This window comes from Nomascus leucogenys, chromosome 1a, assembly GCF_006542625.1.
Source record: "Nomascus leucogenys isolate Asia chromosome 1a, Asia_NLE_v1, whole genome shotgun sequence".
Taxonomy (NCBI): Eukaryota; Metazoa; Chordata; class Mammalia; order Primates; family Hylobatidae; genus Nomascus; species Nomascus leucogenys.
Window position 1 is genome coordinate 101,834,548 of NC_044381.1, and position 18,722 is coordinate 101,853,269.

Consider the following 18,722-nt stretch of genomic DNA (forward strand, 5'->3'; position numbering starts at 1 on the left):
ATATAATTGTCTTCTATACAAATTCATTTATCTAAAGCATATTTACTACTCCTCAGCACACCAGCCAAACTCTATATTACATAAGGACTGAAAGTAATATTTACGTTTTCTTTTCTTTATTCATAAAATAGTAGCATGCTGGTAACAATAATTACTTAAGACAGTATTAACTAAAAAACTTTTGGTTAATATTGAACAGAGTTCTTAGAAATTAATTAAATTGAGATAAAAAGTCACTTAAATTCTATTTTAATATTGATATTTTCCTCTTACAGTATATGTGAAAAACATGTAGATAATGTTTTCAGAAGGGACTTGAAAAACAGAGTAAATTTCTATTGTGACAGCTTAAATGTCCCCATTTCCTTTGTTACAGAGACAAATCCCTCTCGAGGTCACACTTCAGTGATAACCAAGTTAAAATCAAAATTTTCCTTCAAAAGTGGCAATAAAAGTAACTATTTTTCTCACAAGAAAGAACAATAAATCTTAAAAAGAAGAAGTTCTCCTGCAAAGATTCGAACTGTATGAATATTAGTCGTTTGTATTTGAATTATGCAATTAGTTTCAGAACAACATACTATCCTGTACATTCCATATGTTTCCTCACTTCCACATCCCACCTGAGAGAAAGACCATCCTTTCATAAATTTTACACAACTGGCAGGGTCATTTTGCCAAATTAAACCTGGACTCTGGAGAGAGATGTAAAATGAATGCTCAAGTCCATACTCATTGAGTAATGCCATGGGATTTAGAAGGCCCTGGATAACTTACTTGGAATTTATTAGAGATTGGCTTGTGTTGGGGTCTATGGCAACCAGTAATTGTGAGCTTATATTAAAAACAGACTGCTGGGATGCCTCCAGGGTACAGAGAGCTGGAAAGGCAGCAGAGGGCTGGCCTAGAGCTTGTCTTGCGTGCTGAGTGAGATGACTTCTTTTGGATGGCTTCAGTGAGAGACTGGGTGGATGCTAAGATATTCCTGGACCACTCTGGCACACAGGATAGCCAAAAGGTGGGTGTCCTGGTTTTGGGAATGCTGAAACAGGTTTTGACCAGCTCAGAGCAAAGTATAGGAGTTAAAACTGGCAGAATTATGATCTGAGCAAACAGAAAGCTGGTGGAAGCCTTCAGCTTCCTGGGCCTGGTTTTGGCCAATAGTTATCTGACTCTAGTTAGATTATACCTGAGCCAGAGTTTTCAGAACTTAGTGATTTGTAGAACCAAGTTCTCTGTGTTCAGATAAGTCTCAGAATATGACTCCTAAATTGTAACAAAGGAAGTAATATCTGCTAGAGGCACTTAGAAGTCCACAACACAAAGTCAGAATCAAATACTGATATTAGCTTGGTTACATATTTGAATTTCTATTAATTTCTTGCAGGTGGCGAGTATTTTGTCTATTGCCCTATGAAGGTCGTTGAATTCGAATTTGGAATCACCTACGTTCTGACCAATATGTTTATAATAATGGTTTATTCTTCTTAAAGAAAATAACATTAGCATAGGGTGATTTGTTTAAAGCCATTTATCCAAAAAGTTGCAAGTGATAACACTATCTAGTTGTAATTTTCTGTGGTCTTATTTGTTGAAACCAGATTTGTTCATTTTTTTTTTCCCTCATGGGGATTTGGCAATGGATGGCACATTCAACAGTAGGTAAAACTGAGGGCAGTGACTACTCTTTTGGATAATTTAAGAATGATGTTAGAATGTGCATATTTTTATCTAACAAATATATTAAAAAGGAAAGAAAAAAGAGTCAGGTCATTATGAGTTGATAACAACCAGGAATCTACAGAAAATGAAAAAAAGAATGAGTGCAAACAACAAAATGAGAAAGAAAGCAGGTATTAGATATGAGTCTTGGTTTAATACCATGAACAGACATAGTTCACTGTCTGATGTCATCTGCTTGTTGCTAAGGTTTTGAGTCAGGTGTGTTTATGAGCATTAATTGCTCTCCCAGGATATATCAGTGTTCTTACATTAAGTCCTGTATTTCAGGATCCTTTCTTTGACTTGTGTTCACTTCTGAATTGTGTCTTTTACTGTGAAATGTAAACTCAAGGACTGAATCCCTGGAGTTTCACTACTCCACTTGTTATTAATAAGGTCTGATAAAGTTACTTGCAAAGGAATCAGAAAAAGTTTTTCTCTGATTTCTCTTTCAATAATTGAAATATGCTTATTCAAAGACATAAGAGGGAAGGCAATCTCAACTTGTTGATGGTAGGTTACTATAGTAAATGAGCTCCTTACAATATTTCACTGCATCTGCACAAAGCAGGGCATAGTGCAGTAGAGAGAAAAAAATCTCTAAATGCATAGACATTCCAGTTACCAATTCACAGAAGAATAATTAATATGTCTTTGAAGAAATGTGCTGTATGACCATTGGAGCTAATTGGAGTACCTTTGGCCAAAGAAACTCAAGGATTTATTAAAGTTTAAATACTTTTTACTTAAGAATGCCATTAGATCTTGTACCCTTCCAGAAGATTGGGGGTGAAGAGACGATTGAAAACAGAAAATCAAGTAGTATTTCAGACTGTTAGAGCTGTGACTTTTTAGCAAAGGAGTACTTCAATCCATTCTTAAAACAGACATGCAATAAGTAAAACATATTCAAAATCCATGGAGAAGAGAAACTGGATAAAATAACTTGAAGTTGCCCAAACAGCCCTTGAGGATTTGCTTTCTGGTCCTGTCCCATCTTTACAGATTTTCATGATTATGTGGTTGATAGGTTACTCACGAAACAAAAATAATCTCAGCTCTGTATTTAAAGTCTCTTATCAATGTTGATTTGAAATACTAAACAATTTGTACTATCATGAATACTCAGATGGAGAAATTTATCAAATATTTATTAAAACTCATCTAGTGCCACCAAGAGGCTATCTTGGGAGCATGAGAGATAATCAGCTGAAGGGTAAGATATGAGAATGAGAAACTCCAAGAGGCCTCAAGCTTAGGGGGTGCCAGTCTTTGGGGAAGCCCAGTATTTTGTTTCTTTTACTTTGAGAACCCCACCAGATCCTTAAAGTGAAGATCTAAGAAAGATCCTTCATGGCACTGGCAGAAGAAGGGAAAAATGAACCATTGTGAAACATCAGTGTGTTCTTATCAGTGGCAAAACTTACATTCTAAGAGAAAGAACTTCAATTTCAAGATTTGAAAGAAACAGTATGTTCTGACATCCTATGTCATCTGGGAAAAGTGAATTCCTCCTTGTCCCAGTCTCTCCAGCCTTCTGGGAGTAAAGAAACAAAAGAACAACAGCACAAACACTCTTATTAGGAAACAAGGCTTGGAAGAAATAGATTGGGAATGTTACAGCAAGAGAAAGGAGTAGGGCCTGAGGAGAAAAAAGCTAAATCACTGGAGAAAAAACAGAAACACTTCTGAAAGTCACAATCCCAAGACATAAGGCCACTAAACAATTGAGACTGAATCTAAAGTTTATGGAATGCTCCTACTAACACCTTACCACCAGCCAACAGGGCTGCAGGTTAATTCCAGTGGATAACTGCTGAGAGTTACAAGACAGTCTCTCTTTAAGGAGCAGTATATAGGAAAGCACCAAAGCTAAGGAAGGAGATAAAGACAAAAGACACTGGAGGAAAAAAGTGAAGCCTTTTATACTTAAAGTTAAAGCAAACATTACACACATGATTTATTAAATAAAACAAATGAAGTACTAGCCAAATTAGAATAAATTCTTATAATTAAGATCTATTTATATCAGTTCATACAATCTGGCCAGTTGTCAATAAAAAATTTAAAAGCATGCCAAATGACAAGGAAAAACACTGCCTGAAAAGACAAAATGAGTGTATTTAGATATGAAATAGATATTAAAATTGTGAGACAGAGAATTTAGAATAATTATGATTAGAATAAAATAAAGGAGGGGAGGGCTTCAAGAAGGTTGAATAGAGGCACTCATCACTCAACCTCCTCCACAAAGAAGAACCAAACTAGTGAGTAGATAATCACGCTTTGAATAGATCACCTAAGAGATTGCTAGATTTCAACAGAAAAGTGACAGGAAACACCTAAGGCAAGGAAGGAGAGGAAAGCAAAGCAGCCTTCCGATGTAGGGGGCAAGCAGCAACCCTGCCACCCCAGTTACAGGGCCACTGTATATTTACAAGTGTCCTGAGCAAAGGCTACCCTGCTGGAAGCTGCCACCTGGAACCAAAATGGATAAATTTGAAGATGGAAGAGGATTGGAGCAAATATCATTGACATTTCACTAATTGTAACATTTGTTTTTCTCTGTTTCATGTATTTTGTGTCCTTATAAGCTGTTTTTTTTCTTCCTGCTTTCTGTCTGATTTTCTCCATAACCAAACTTAGTTCATACCAAATTTCGGGACACATTATCTGGAGAAGGGTGGGTTCCTAGGTACATAGGAACATAAGATGAAAATGGTCTGCTTAACTCTGTGGGGCAAATTCATTTTTTGGTGGGAGAGGGAAGGGAACTGTTTTTAGAAATGATTCTATTCTCAGAGAACAAATCCCAAAATACGCCTATCACAGAATAGTAAATATATTTTTTTGACTGTGTAACATGATGTCTTCCACGATTTGCATTTACATGCACAAACTATTTTCAAATAGGCATAATAGATCATATATGTAGTTATCTACCATCTATCTATCTATCTATCTATCACCTATTTATGTATTTGTGTGTATGTATCTTCCAAAATAACATAAGTTGCAGCCATAAAAAGGAACGAATTCATGTCTTTGCAGGGACATGAATGAAGCTGGAAATCATCATCCTCAACAAACTAACACAGGAACAGAAAACCAAACACCGCATGTTCTCACTTATAAGTGGGAGCTGAACAATGAGAAGACATGGACACAGGGAGGGGAACATCATACACCAGGGCCTGTTGGGGGCTGGGGGGAAAGGGGAGGGAGAGCATTAGAACAAATATCTAATGTATGCGGGGCTTAAAACCTAGGTGATGGGTTGATAGGTGCAGCAAACAGCCATGGCACATGTATACCTATGTAACAAACCTGCACGTTCAGCACATCTATCCCAGAACATAAAGTAATATTTAAAAAAAAATAACATAATAAGAAACTGAAGTATGATTATATGTCTCCTAATTTATGATCCAGTGATATTTCTGATACACTATCATGATTTTCCTCAGTATTGCTGGATCTCTACAGCACAGTGCAAATCAAATGGTTAATAAGTAATTACAAAATCTTCCATTTTATTTTGAAAATGTCTCCCACAAATTGGTGTCTCTTGTCTTTCCTGAGTATTCTAATGTTTTTTCTTCTTTTTTCTTCTTGTGAAATTTCATTTTCTAACTTTTTTTCTTGATTATTCAATATACTTTTGTTTTCTGGAAAGCATACTTTTTTCTTAATTAGTAAAATATTTTATCAAATATGATAATAAAATAAAAATATGATCTTTTTAATTTTCTTAGAATTGGATAGTGTGTTACCTTTCTATTTAAAACACATTTAATATTTACCTTAAGGCTTAATGTTAAAATAAAAATCCCTGTAGTATTGCTATAGATTTCACAACAGAAACTATAATTCATGAATAAAAATGTCGGTGATTTTTTTCCTCTACTGAACATTTTTCTTGAGGTTTTGTGCATTTCATAAAGATTTAAAAACTTTGAGTAAAAACAATTAAACTTTTTACGATATGTGCCACATTTTTAAAAGATTTACTACCTTGATAATTACATCACCTTTTATTTAAAGACTAAGTATACTAAATATTGCTTGAAAAGACATTTATGGGAACAGATTATAAGGACAGAAAGAAAAGATTTTAAAAATAGTATTTAATTACCTTTAGATTTAACATGCAACTTAATTCTTGTAGGAGTATTTTGATTTAGTAACGAAGATTATATTGGAAGAATACTGAAAAGGTAGAAGAAACCTGTTTCTAATAAATGTACTCAAAAAAGCCATATGTACAATTAATTGTACTCTAGTGTTCACATTCTATTTTGATGTATTTAAGAAAGTTTTACGCAAATGACAGATTACATGCCTAGAGTAAAATATAATGTTACTTTATTCAAATGATGAGTTAAAATGTACATCAGGGAAATATTATTTTTTAATTTTAGATATTGGAGCCACAAAAGTTTTGAAGAGATAAAGGACAGCAAAGAAACTTTTATTAGAATTGTTTGATGTTTTTTTATTTTTAAATTTTTACTAATTTTTATACATTTTTAAGAAATCAATGAAGATTATATTATTAGATTATATTCATTGAGCACTTAATCACATGCTAGGATTTGTATAAAGTACTGAATATATATTTCTTCCATTTTGAAAATCAAGCCATAATTTACATATAGTCATACTTTGAAATACCCAATTTTGTGATTTTTTTTTTAACAAATGTATATAGTCTATAGCTACCACCAAAATCAGGATACAGAAGAGGTGTATCCTTCCAAAGAGTTTCTCAAGCCTCTTTTTAGTAAACCCCTCCACTTTTTTCTAGAATCCAGGGGTGTCCAAACTTTTGGCTTCCCTGGGCCACACTGGAACAAGAATCATCTTGGGCCACACATTAATATACTAACACTAACAATAGCCGATGAACTTAAAAAAAAATCTCATAATGTTTTAAGAAAGTTTACAAATTTGTGTTGGGCTGCCTTCAAAACCATCCTGGGCCTCATAGAGCCGAGGGCCATGGGTTGGATAAGCTTGCTCTGGACTCTGCCTTTATTGATCTGTTATCTCTTCCTAAAGTATGACTCTAAAAGAATGTCATGTAAATAAAATCATATATTATGTAGCTTTTTGAGAATGAATTCTTTCTCAGATTCAGCTATACTGTCACATGTAGAAATATTCCTTTCCTTTTTGTAGAAGAATAATATTCCTTGTTTAGATTTGGATGTACCATATTTTGTTTATTCATTTCACAGTTGAGGGACATGTGACTCATTCCATTTTTTAGTAACTATTAATAAGTCCTCTATATACATTCACGTACAGTTTTGTGTGAACACACGTTTTCATGCCTTAGTCTGCTGAGGCTGCCATAACAAAATATCATAGCTAAGCGCGTAAAAAACAGCAATGAACTGTATATTCTCACAGTTTTGGAAGCTGAAATTATAGGATCAGAGTGCCAGCATGGTTGGGTTCTAATGAGCACTCTTTACCTGGCTTGCAGAGAGCTCCCCTCTTTATATATCCTCATATGACCTTTCTTCAGTGCTTTGTACTTGCAGAGAAAGAGAGAGAGAGAGAGTCTGAAAAAGAAAGAGAGAGATGTCTCTTTATCTTCTTATGAGGCCATAATTCCATCATGTGGGCCTCAATATTACAACCCTAGGCCACAACTCCAAATACTATCACATTAAGGCTCAGAGCTTCAACATTTGATTGGCAGAGGAGACACAGACATTAATTTTATAATAATATCATGTGGGCAGATTTCTGGAAAAGGAATTACTGAGTTATACCATGAGTGCTATGTTTAAAGTTTCTTTTAACTTTTATTTTAGGTTTGGGAATACTAGACAGGTGTGTTACCTGGGTATATTTAAATGACGCTGAGATTTGGAGCATGAATAATCTCATCACCCAGGTACTAAGCTTAGTACTCAATAGTTTTCAATCTTTACCCCTCCCCTTCTCTACTAGGCCCCAGTTTCTACTGTTGCCATTTTTATGTATGAGAAGAATGTATATTCTTTGATAGATGGAGTATTCTGTAGATGTCTATTACATACAATTAGTTAAGTGTTGTGTAAAGTTCAGAACTTCTTTCTTAGTTTTCTGCTTATGATCTGTCTAATGCTCACAATGAGATGTTGAAGTTCTTCACTATTATTATGTGGCTAAGTATTTTGGTAATTCCAAAAGTACTTGTTTTAAGAATCTGGGTGCTTCAAATTTGGGTGCATATTCATTTTTAATCGTTAAGTCTTCTTGTTGAATTGAACCCTTTATCATTACGTAATGCCCTTCTGAGTCCTTTTGTACTGTTCTTCATTCAAAGTCTCTTTTCTGAAATGTAAGATGGGCAACTCCTGATCTTTTTTATTTTCTCTTTTCACGATAGATCTTTGTCCAACCCTTCACTTTAAGTCTATGGGTTTTCTGTCATTCTACATGGGATGGGTCTCTTGACAATTGTAAGTGGGCATTTCCTTTTTTCCCACTTGCAACTCTGTTCCTTTTAATTGGGGCATTTTGATCTTTTACATTCAAAAGTCATGTTAATATATGAGGTTTTAAACCTATCATGAAATTGTTAGCTTTTTCCTTTGTAGTTTCTATTGTGTGGTTGCTTTAAAAATTCAGTGGGCTACGTACTTGTGTGTTTTTGGGGTATCAAGTATCATTCTTTCATTTCCATGTTTAGAACTCTCTTAAGAATCTCTTATAAAGCCTGGACTGCAAATTCCCCTAGTGTTTGTTTGTCTGGAAAACCTTTTATTTCTCCTTTGCTTATGAAGCTCACTTTGGTGAGATGACAAAATTTATTTTATTTAAGAATGCCTAAAAGAGAAACAGGCCACCCATCTCTTGTGGTTTAAAAGCTTTCTGCTGAGAAGTCTGCTGTTAGTCTGATGTGGCTCCTTTTGTATGTAATCTGGTCTCTTTCTCTAGCTGCCTTTAAGATTTTTTCTTCAGCATCGACCTTGGATAGTCTCGTGAATATATGCCTTGGTGATATTCATTTTGAATAGTATCTCACAGCTGTTCTCTGGATTTCTTATATCTAGATATGTACCTCTCTAGAAAGATCAGTGAAGTTTTCTTGGATTATTTCCTCAAATGTGTTTTCCTGATTGTTTACTTTTTATACTTCTCTCTCAGGAATGTCAATAAGGTGTAGATTTGACCAATTTACATAATCTTGTATCTCTTAAAGACCTTGTTTTTTAAGATTTTATTTCTTATTTTTCTCTCACTGGGTTAGTTCAAGACAACAGTCTGCAAGCTCTAAAATTCTTTCTTCTGTTGATTCCAGTCTATTGAGAAAACTTTCCATTCTATTTTAAAATTTCTTAAGTGAGTTTTTTTAATTCCAGAAGCGCTGCTTGATTTCTTTTTAAAATATTTATCTATTCCTTCATTTCCTGGATTTTTTAAATAGATTTCCTCATGTTAATTTTCAACCTTGTCATGAATTTCATTGAACTTCCTCGCAATACTTGCTTTGAATTCTTTCTCTGTCATTTCTGAGTTTCCATTTTGGTTAGGGACCACTGCTGGAGAGCTAGTGTGTTCCTGTCATGGTGTCATACATTCAGACTTTTTATGGTGCTTGAATTTTTGCCCTGATTCCTTTTCATCTGAAGGTGCATGCACTTCTAAATTTTCAAAAACAAAATTCTTTTGTGCAGGTAGAATTTTTTTCTTTTTCTCTTTTCCCCTATAATACTTTGTGGGTTTTTTCTTGCTCTTTCTCTTTCCCTTTTCCTTCTTCCTTATGTGATAGAGAATACTGGGTAGAGTCTTTTGTCTTTGCTTCTATAGCCCTATCCACTTCTTTTGGTAGGTTTAATATCGGGCTGCACAGTTCAACTAACAAGGCAGTAGATGATACTTATAGGTAAGAGCCAGCTGTAGCTCATGTGGCTGGGTATATTCTTGATACTCCTTTATTCACCAAAGCTCTTTGTTGCCTCAGGAAATGGGCTGACCTATGTAATCTGCAGTGGTCTGAACTCCCTGCTAAGCACTGGAGGGGTGGGGACCATAGTGGGTGGGGCTGGACCTAGCATGCCCACCTACAGGTCCCTGCAATGGCAGGTACAAGCACCAGCACCAAGGGATAATCAATGGGTGGCCACCAGGCATTCAGAAGTGCGCCTAGGTTTGAAGCTGTGAAACCCTTTTAGCTCCAAGCTCTCTGCATGGGTATTGGGGCAACCTAAACTCCTAATCTAGGAGAGTGAGTACTCCAAAAACCTGGAGATCTGCTTGGGCATGTAGTAAAGAGGACTGTTCTGCACTAAGATTTCTTCACAGGAAGGTTTGGGCCTCTCAAACTCCTAATCTATGGTAGCAGGTACTCCAAAGGCCTGGAAATCTGCATTCATGTGGAATGGAGCGATCCCCTTTGTACCAAGATCTCTGCACAGGATAAGTAGGGGCACTGCTACAATTTAAGCACCACCTGGCAAGATTTCTAATGGTCCGTGATACAGGCAATATTACAGACCATGTCAACAAGCAGGTCAACCTGCTAGCATTGTATCCTGGGAGACCTGGAAGGGCTAAAACAGCACTGCCAGTCAAAATACAGCTTAAAGACCCGAGTTAACAATACCTAGTTAAACTGGAAGCAAGAAAGGTCCTAGCATCTGTACTTAAGAAATTGCTTGCCCATGGACTTCTAAAACCGTGGAATTCTCCCTGTAATGTAATACCCCCATTTAAAGCCTTCTGGCTAATACTATTTGGTACAAGATTTCAGGGAAATTAATGAGACTGTGATCCCAATCCACCCATTAGTGACAGATCCATATACTCTTTTAACTCAAGTGCCAGGGAGCACAGAATAGTTCTCAGTCTAAAATTTAAAAGATGTTTTCTTTTCTATCCCTCTGGCCCTGGAATCTCAATACCTTTTGCTTTCGAATGGGAAGATCCTAATAGCAGAGGAAACCCACAATACACTGGACAGTACTCCCTCCCTATGGGCTTTCAAAACAGCTCCCCACCCCCTTTTTTTTTTGGCCTGAGCCTTAGAAAGATATCTGAGGGATCTACAACTGGAAAACAGGAGGACACTCCAGTAGGTAGATAACTTTTTTGTGTGTAGCCCAACCTGGGAGACATCTGATCAAGTTACTATAAAGACCTTGAATTTCCTGGCACACAGGGGATACAAAGTATTCAAAAAGTAGGCTCAAATCACCGTTCAACTGGTTTAATATTTGGGGTATATTTTGATCCCCAGGACCTGGCAAATATTCCCAGAATGGTGCAAGATACATATGGTTTACGAGCCCCCAGTACCAAGCAACAGCTTCAATCCTTTCTGGGAATGGCCGGGCTTTGCAGAATATGTGTTCCAAATTTGGGGTCATAGCAAAACCCCTTTATAAAGCAACTAGGGGGCCACAAAATGAGTCAATGGAGTGGGCCCTAGAAATGAGGGGAAACTTTGCCAAGTTAAAACAGGCTCTTAAGCAAGCTCCCACTCTTGGCATCCCAAACTTCATTAAGTCTTTTTCCTTGTATATAGCAGGAAAAAAAGAGCAGAGCTGTGGGAATACTAACCCAGAAATTGGGATCAGAACCCATACCAATCATCTACTTTTCAAAGAAATTGAACAGAGTAGCCTCAGGGTGACCAAGCTGCCTGCAGGCAATAGCAGCCACTGTTATTTTAGTGAAAGAAGCCACTAAAATCACCCTGGGTCAGCCACTGAAAGTGTTCACTACACATCAGGTAAGGTCAGCCCTGGAAATAAAAGGACATATCTGAACGATGGGAGAAAGGTTAACCAAATAACAGGCTATATTCCTAGACAGTCCAGAGGTTACCCTTAAAACCTGTAACACCCTGAATCCAGCTTCATTGCTGCCCACAGGCCCAATGATTGATCACTCCTGCAGGCAGGTCATCGCATACACATATGTCAGCTGACCTGATTTAAAAGATCAGCCCCTCCCAGATTCAGAGGATAACTGGTTTACAGACAGCAATAGCTTTGTGTCCAGTGAAGAATGCCTGGCTGGATATGTGGTAGTAAATTACAACATCATCACTGAGTCCCAACCACTACCCCAGGCACATCATCACAAAAAGCTGAGATCACTGCTCTCATCTGAGCCCTAATATTGGGAAAAAGGAAGAAGCTAAATATCTATACAAATTTCAAATACGCATTTCTCATGGCTCATAATCATGCTGCAATTTGGAAAGTAAGGCGACCACTGACTAGCAAATGTTCCCTCATAAAGCATGGGTCTGAAATTCTACAGCTATTGGAAGCAATACACTTGCCAGAGGCTTTAGCCATGATCCACTGTAGAGGGCATCAAACGACTTAACCCCTAGAGCACAAGGGAACAAAAAGGCTGATAAGGAAGCCAAAGCAGCAGCTTTCAATGTACGGTCTCAACAAATCTTAGGACTGCTTCACTTCTATGATTCCCTAATAGAACCTGAATACACATCACAGGAAAAACAGTTAATAAAGGAGGAAGGAGGTAAAAAATGAGGATTCTGATGATATATGGGATCAAAATTATATCTCCCTCAAACAGCTCAATGAAAAGTTACAAAAACCATGCATAACTCTTACCATATGGTGAGAGAGGCGACTCTGGCTATGGTAAACAGGCCCTTCATTGGGCCTAACTTGGCTTTGGCAGTTAAGCAGTTCTTCCAAGCCTGTTCAGTGTGTGTATTCAACAATCCAGGAAGCAAAATACCCCTTCTAATATAATCAGTTCAGAGAAGGGGAACCTACCCAGGAGAAGACTGGCAACTCTACTTTCCCCATGTGCCAGCTTGCAGAGGATACAAGTTTTTGCAAGTACTAATTGACACCTTTACTTGCCAGGTTAAAGCTTAACCTACCAGAACAGAGAATGCTAATGAAGTTATGAAGGTTCTCTTAAAGGAGATAATCCCCCAGTTTGGGTAACTCCAAAGCCTCCAGAATGATAATGGCCCATCTTAAGTCTCCCAAATGACTCAAGGGATGGCTAAGGCTCTTGGAATCAAATACTATTTAAATTCAGCACAGAGACCTCAATCCTCTGGGAAAGCAGAAAGTACTATTCATACTCTAAAATGGGCGTTAGGTAAGTTATGTCAGGAAACATCAGAAACTTGGGTCAGCTTAGTGCCCACAGCCCTCTTAAGGATCTGTAATTCCCCAAGAGCAAAATGTAATGGGAGCCGCTATGAAACGTTATATAAGAGGCCATTTTAAACTAATGATCTAATTACTGATCCAGAAATTGCCAGTCTAATAGAATATCTAGTTAGCTTGGGACAGTTTCAGCAGAATTTGCAAGAGTTTGGAACTCAATGACTCTCCACACCAGGAAATAACTAGTAACCCAAGATCAGGCCAGGAGATAAGGTACTTGTTAAAACGTAGAAAGAGTGGTCACCTGCTCGACAACTACAACCCGAATGGAAGGGACCTTTTTCAGTAGTGCTGGCTATGCCTTCCACAGCCAAAGTACTAGGATTAGATAGTTGGATCCATTTTTCCAGAGTTAAGCCTGCAATACCTGAAGCTCTAGACCTGAAACCCAGAGCTCCTGCCAGCTGCTATGCCTGAGAACCTGTGGCAGACCTGAAGCACCTGTTTAAAAGACAGTCAAAAGATTAGTAAATGCCTATCAACTCTATTTGGTGTCTTTGTTGCACATTTACTGTAAGCTGGATAATAGTAGCTATTTTTATATTTCTACAGTTTAACTGCCCTTTCCGAATGGATGGAATCACTTCCTTTGTCATAATTAAGCAAAATGTTTTCATTCATTTTTATAACGATCATTCCTGACAGTATAGGTATCCACCCCCTGAAGTTCCTGTTCAAATAACAAAATAACAGATAAGTATTTCTGGCTCTATAATGATTTGCCACAGTCTGCATATACTGGTAATTAATGAATTATGAGTATTTATTAAGAACTTTTTAAATTTAACACACGGACTTTTAAATACCACCAGTCCAGCTTTGCAAAGAACTGTTTATACTGCCATCCAATCCCAGCCTGATCTTGGGCCCTTGAAAAAATGACCTATCACCCTAACTACAAGTGGGGTACTCCCTTAAAACTAATGAACCTGGATGACTTGTACGACTTCAAAAGTATGGAAATGACAAAGGTTACAAAACAAAAAGCAAGCCTTCTTCATTACTACCAAAGCAATCTTTCTGGGGTTGCATCCCCTCAAAACCCATTTGGGGCCCAATATCGATGTACACAGAATTAAAATTCCAGGTGCTACTTTATATTAAAAGAAGCCAAAATTTTGGTTAGGCCCTGAGAACCTTGAAAAGTCCTCAATACAACTACACTCTGGAGATTAATCCCTCACATGATCATGTGAGCTGTGCAGTTACCCAGATAACTTCATTAAGAAAACCTGTACAGTTTTTATAAAAATGACCCCAGTTGGGGGCACTTTAAAGGACACACAGATTAAATACTGTCCAGGTACATCCCCTGGCTGTATTCACATTTTTCCTTAGGAAGAATGTACTAATCCTGAGACATTCTCGTTGCCTTTTGGTTCCCCAGTATGAAAAAAAAAAAAAAAACAAACTCTAGGCAGTTGCTGGTGGACACTAAGCTTAACTGCCTCCATTGGAAAAGTAGGACTACTGGGGCAACTCAGGATACTTCCCAAAAGGTTTGCAGCCTTTAACCAAGGCTACTTTAATAGGAACCTTAACAATAGGGAAAGCAGAAACAAGCTAACCCATATGTTCACCACAGAGAACAACTTCTGTCTTGAAAAACAAGGAGCCTTTTTCCTGTGTAGTATCAGTTTCTACTTATGTTTACCAGCCAGTTGGACAGGAACCTGTATTCTCATTTATTTAGCCCCTAAAATCAATATAGCTCCCAATAACCAGTCTCTCATTAAACCTTTAACTGCAACCATCAGACACAAATGAACCATACAAGGAATACTCCCTTTTGGTAGGGCTAGGAATAACAGCAGGTGCAGGAATGGGAGTTACCAGGCTTGCAACTTCCCTATCCTATTAACAACACTTGTCTAAGGATCTTTTGGACAGCATGGAAGACAATGCTCAAAGTATTAATATCATCACCTTACAAAATTAACTAGATTTCTTGGCAGCAGTAGCTTTACAAAATAGAAAAGGAATGGATCTCTCAGCTTCAAAATAAAAAATTGGCTTATGTATTTTCCATCAACCAATCAGGATTAGTAAGCGATGCAGCCCCAAAATTAGCTGACCAGGCCTCTAAAATTCAACCACAATTGTCTGAGTCATGGGGCTTCTGGACAAGGACACTAAGTTGGGCTTCATGGCTCCTTCCCTTAGCTGGCCCACTGTTAGTAATTATACTTCCACTGGTGTTTGGACCATGTTTTTAAAATCTTTTAACCAGATTTATTTCTTCTCACCTAAAGACCATTAAGCTCCAAATGATCACGCAGCAGAGCTACCAGCCAGTTCCAGATAATTATGTCAGGCAAAGCCATCGAGAAGTCACCCATCTTCACTAGAGAGAGCAGGCAACAGTTCCATAGTCTACAAGAGTTCCATGGTCCCCAACTGGGCATGGCGTCCCAATTAGCATGAAGCAGATACAGAAGAAACACCATTAGGACAAATATACCTAATGTATGTGGAGCTTACAATGTAGGTGATGGGTTGATAGGGGCAGCAAACCACCAGGCAACATATATACCTATGTTAACGAACCTCCACATTCTGCACACATATCCCAGAACTTAAAGTAAAATACAAATAAATAAATAAATTTTAAAAAAGAAAGACCATTGGTCTCTCTGCCTCCCATAAAAATTTACAGGGATCATGTCTCTCAGGGGAAAATGAGGCAAGAGAATACAATCTGGAGACAGGGAGCCTAAGGCCAACCTCTGTCTGACTTTTTGGAATTAAACCAATAGGAAAACATCAGCCTCTGATTGGCCATGAACCAAGCCTCCACTTCAGCCTCTGATTGGTCATGGGCCAAGTCTTCATTTGCATAGGGTGTAACCAATTAGAGGCCTCAAAAGGGTACCTACAGGTGTTGCCAAATTCTTTTAGTCAATAAAACCCCAAGGGATACTATATTCAGAGCTCTTGAGCTGCTTGCTTGAGCCCACTCTCACTCCGTGGAGTATACTTTCGCCTCAATAAATATTTATTTTTGTTTTCTGTTACTTTATTTATGCATTTGTTCAATTCTTTGTTAAATGCACTAAGAATCTGAACAACTCACAGTCAGGACTTCATATATGGAAACAGTTTTAGTAAATATGATGGTTAATATTAAGGGTCAATTTGATTGGATTGAAACACGCAGAATGACACCCATTTCCTAAACAACCTTCCACAAGTTTTTCTGGTCAAGAATTACCTTTCTGTCAGGTTATCAAAATTGTTAAAATTGTTAATATATACTCATCTAAATGATACTTGAAAGAGCAGTTATTTTAACTAAAATATAGCTAGATGAAATTAAAATGATTTTGATGGATTGATTTTTAATAAAATAGTTTATTATTTTCAAAATCTTTTGCTTTTGAAGTTACTGAATTTGCTTTCAGATTACTTTTCAAGATTGGTTCTTCCTGTTTCATTTTCAGATTCATTGTTCCCCTAGTACTGACTCTGCCCATTGTATATAGTAGATTATGGCTGGCAAGTTTAACATTTACAGCATTGAATTCTTACATCAACTGGACATATATTATTTCTGATCACTCTGGGATTGCTAAATGTAATATTCTTTCTCCCAGATATACAGGAATAATCTCCACATAAATATATTTTAACCAAAATAACAAATTTGGACAAATTACATTTTGAACAAACTGATATGGTTTTGGCTGTGTCCCCACCAAATCTCATCCTGAATTGGAATCCCCACAATCCCCGTTTTGTCATGGAAGAGACCCTGTGGGAGATCACTGAATCATGGGGTGGTTTCTCCCATTCTGTTCTCATAATAGTGAGTGAGTTCTCATGAGATCTGATGGTTTCATAAGTATCTGGCATTTGCCCTGCTGGCAATCATTCTCTCTCGTGCTGTCCTGTGAAGAGGTGCCTTCTGCCATGATTATAAGTTTTCCTGAGGCCTCTCTCGCTATGCCAAAACTGTGAGTTAATTAAATCTCTTTTCTTTGTAAATTACCCAGTACTCAAGGTAATGTTCTTTATTAGCAGAATGTGAGAAGGCAAAATAACACAAGCCATTTCATACATACGTCTACTAAAATACTCTTCTTCCTCTCTTTATCATTTGTCTCAACAAATACAGCACAATTTGGGAACACAATAGGTATTAGTAAAAAATTATTAGCTGGCACTTATTGTATTATACAGTGTTCTCTTAGAGGGACAGAAACTAATGGGATATTATAAATCAATACAATCACAGAGTCCCACAATAGGACCATCTGCAAGCTGCCGCACCAAGAATCCAGTTCAAGTCCCAAAGCTGAAGAACTTGGAGTCCAATGTTTGAGGGCAGGAAGCATCCAGCATGGGAGAAAGAGGTAGGCTGGTAGGCTAAGCCAGTCTAGGCTTTTCATGTTTGTTTGTTTTTTTTCTGCCTGCTTTATATTCTGGCTTTGCTGGCAGCTGATTATATTGTGCCCATCCAGATTAAGGGTGGGTCTGCCTTTCCAAGTCCACTGACTCAAATGTTAATCTCCTTTGGCAACACCCTCACAGACACACCCAGGAAGAATACTTTGCATCCTTCAATCCAATCAAGTTGACACACAGTATTAACCATCACATGCTAACTTTCAAAAAGAAGCTCAGGTTAAATTTAAGCATACCCTAGTGGTGTGAACCACTCTAGTCAAATTTCTTCCAGAGATTTAGCTATTTCAGCAAAGAACATAGTAGGTGAGAGTATATGTATCATCTATTTGACAAAACATGAATTTTCCAGTGATAGCTATTCTGTCAACATAAAACAGTGTATCTTGAATAAAACTTTTTTAAAAATTTTCTAGCGTACTGCATGTGCATGTGTGTGTGGTAGTACGTAACTGCCCAAATGTCAGTTTTGAGATGTTGATGGTGGGCCTATTTTTATCTGTAACTGTATTTATGTAGGTGTCTCTTCAGAAATATGTCTGAACTGGTCAATTTGTTGTACAGAGAGTGAAAGAAACATAAATGTTCACAAATATTTTCTACGACAGTAAATTTCACTGATTTCTAAATTTAACAAAACGTCATCTTGCATATTTTTGAAAATGCATTTAAAGTAACACATGTAATTATATCTATTTGTATCTGGTTAAATTCCAGAAGAATGTTCCATTTGAAAATATGATTCCTATTAGTTATAAGAGTCTCAAGCATTAAACATGAGAAAAATAATAATGTTTATAATGTAAATAATTGAAAACAGACATTCTAATTTTTGAAAAACACATTAAATGGAGATATAAATACTGGATAAAGTTGCATTTCCTAAAGTTATACTCTGTGTAATTGTGAGCCTGAAGAAATTCACCAGGATGGTTAAAACTATGCACATGCATTTGATGAATGATAATGTTCTAAATCTAGGTATTTTAGGCAAATTATTATTATATTAAAATAGTACTCCCTTATCCTCTATTTGAATTATTTAAAATATGAGACCATATTAGAAATAATTTTTCTAGATGAAATTTATAAAAATGTTAAAAATAGTTCAGTAAGGTATTTTGTTTGTTTGTTTGTTTTTGCAGCCCATGGAGATCTCCCATTTGCTTTCTTGGGGAAAATTATTGCCAAATAAACATTATATTTAATAATATTGAAGGAAAGTGAAAAATTATGTTAAGAGTTGTCAACTATTAAAAAGTATTTTACATTTGTCTGGAACCTTCTTTATGTGATATCTTTCTTACTGATTTACTTAAATGGTTACTTTGAATAAAATGAATATGAATTTGTGTATTCACAGCAAACAACTATAAAATTATGTTTTAAAATACTTGGTTAACTAAGTGATAAAAGTTTTTGATCAAA

The 18,722-nt window shown here is 36.8% G+C and overlaps 1 long non-coding RNA gene across 1 annotated transcript; it reads right to left on the reverse strand.

Moving 5' to 3' along the window:
* Positions 1-6,556: 6,556 nt before the first annotated feature.
* Positions 6,557-16,515, reverse strand: LOC115835946. Its single transcript, XR_004030921.1, has 3 exons — positions 16,505-16,515; positions 11,810-11,815; positions 6,557-6,630 (listed from the first exon to the last, which is right to left on the reverse strand). It is a non-coding gene; the product is annotated as an uncharacterized LOC115835946 (long non-coding RNA).
* Positions 16,516-18,722: the final 2,207 nt, after the last annotated feature.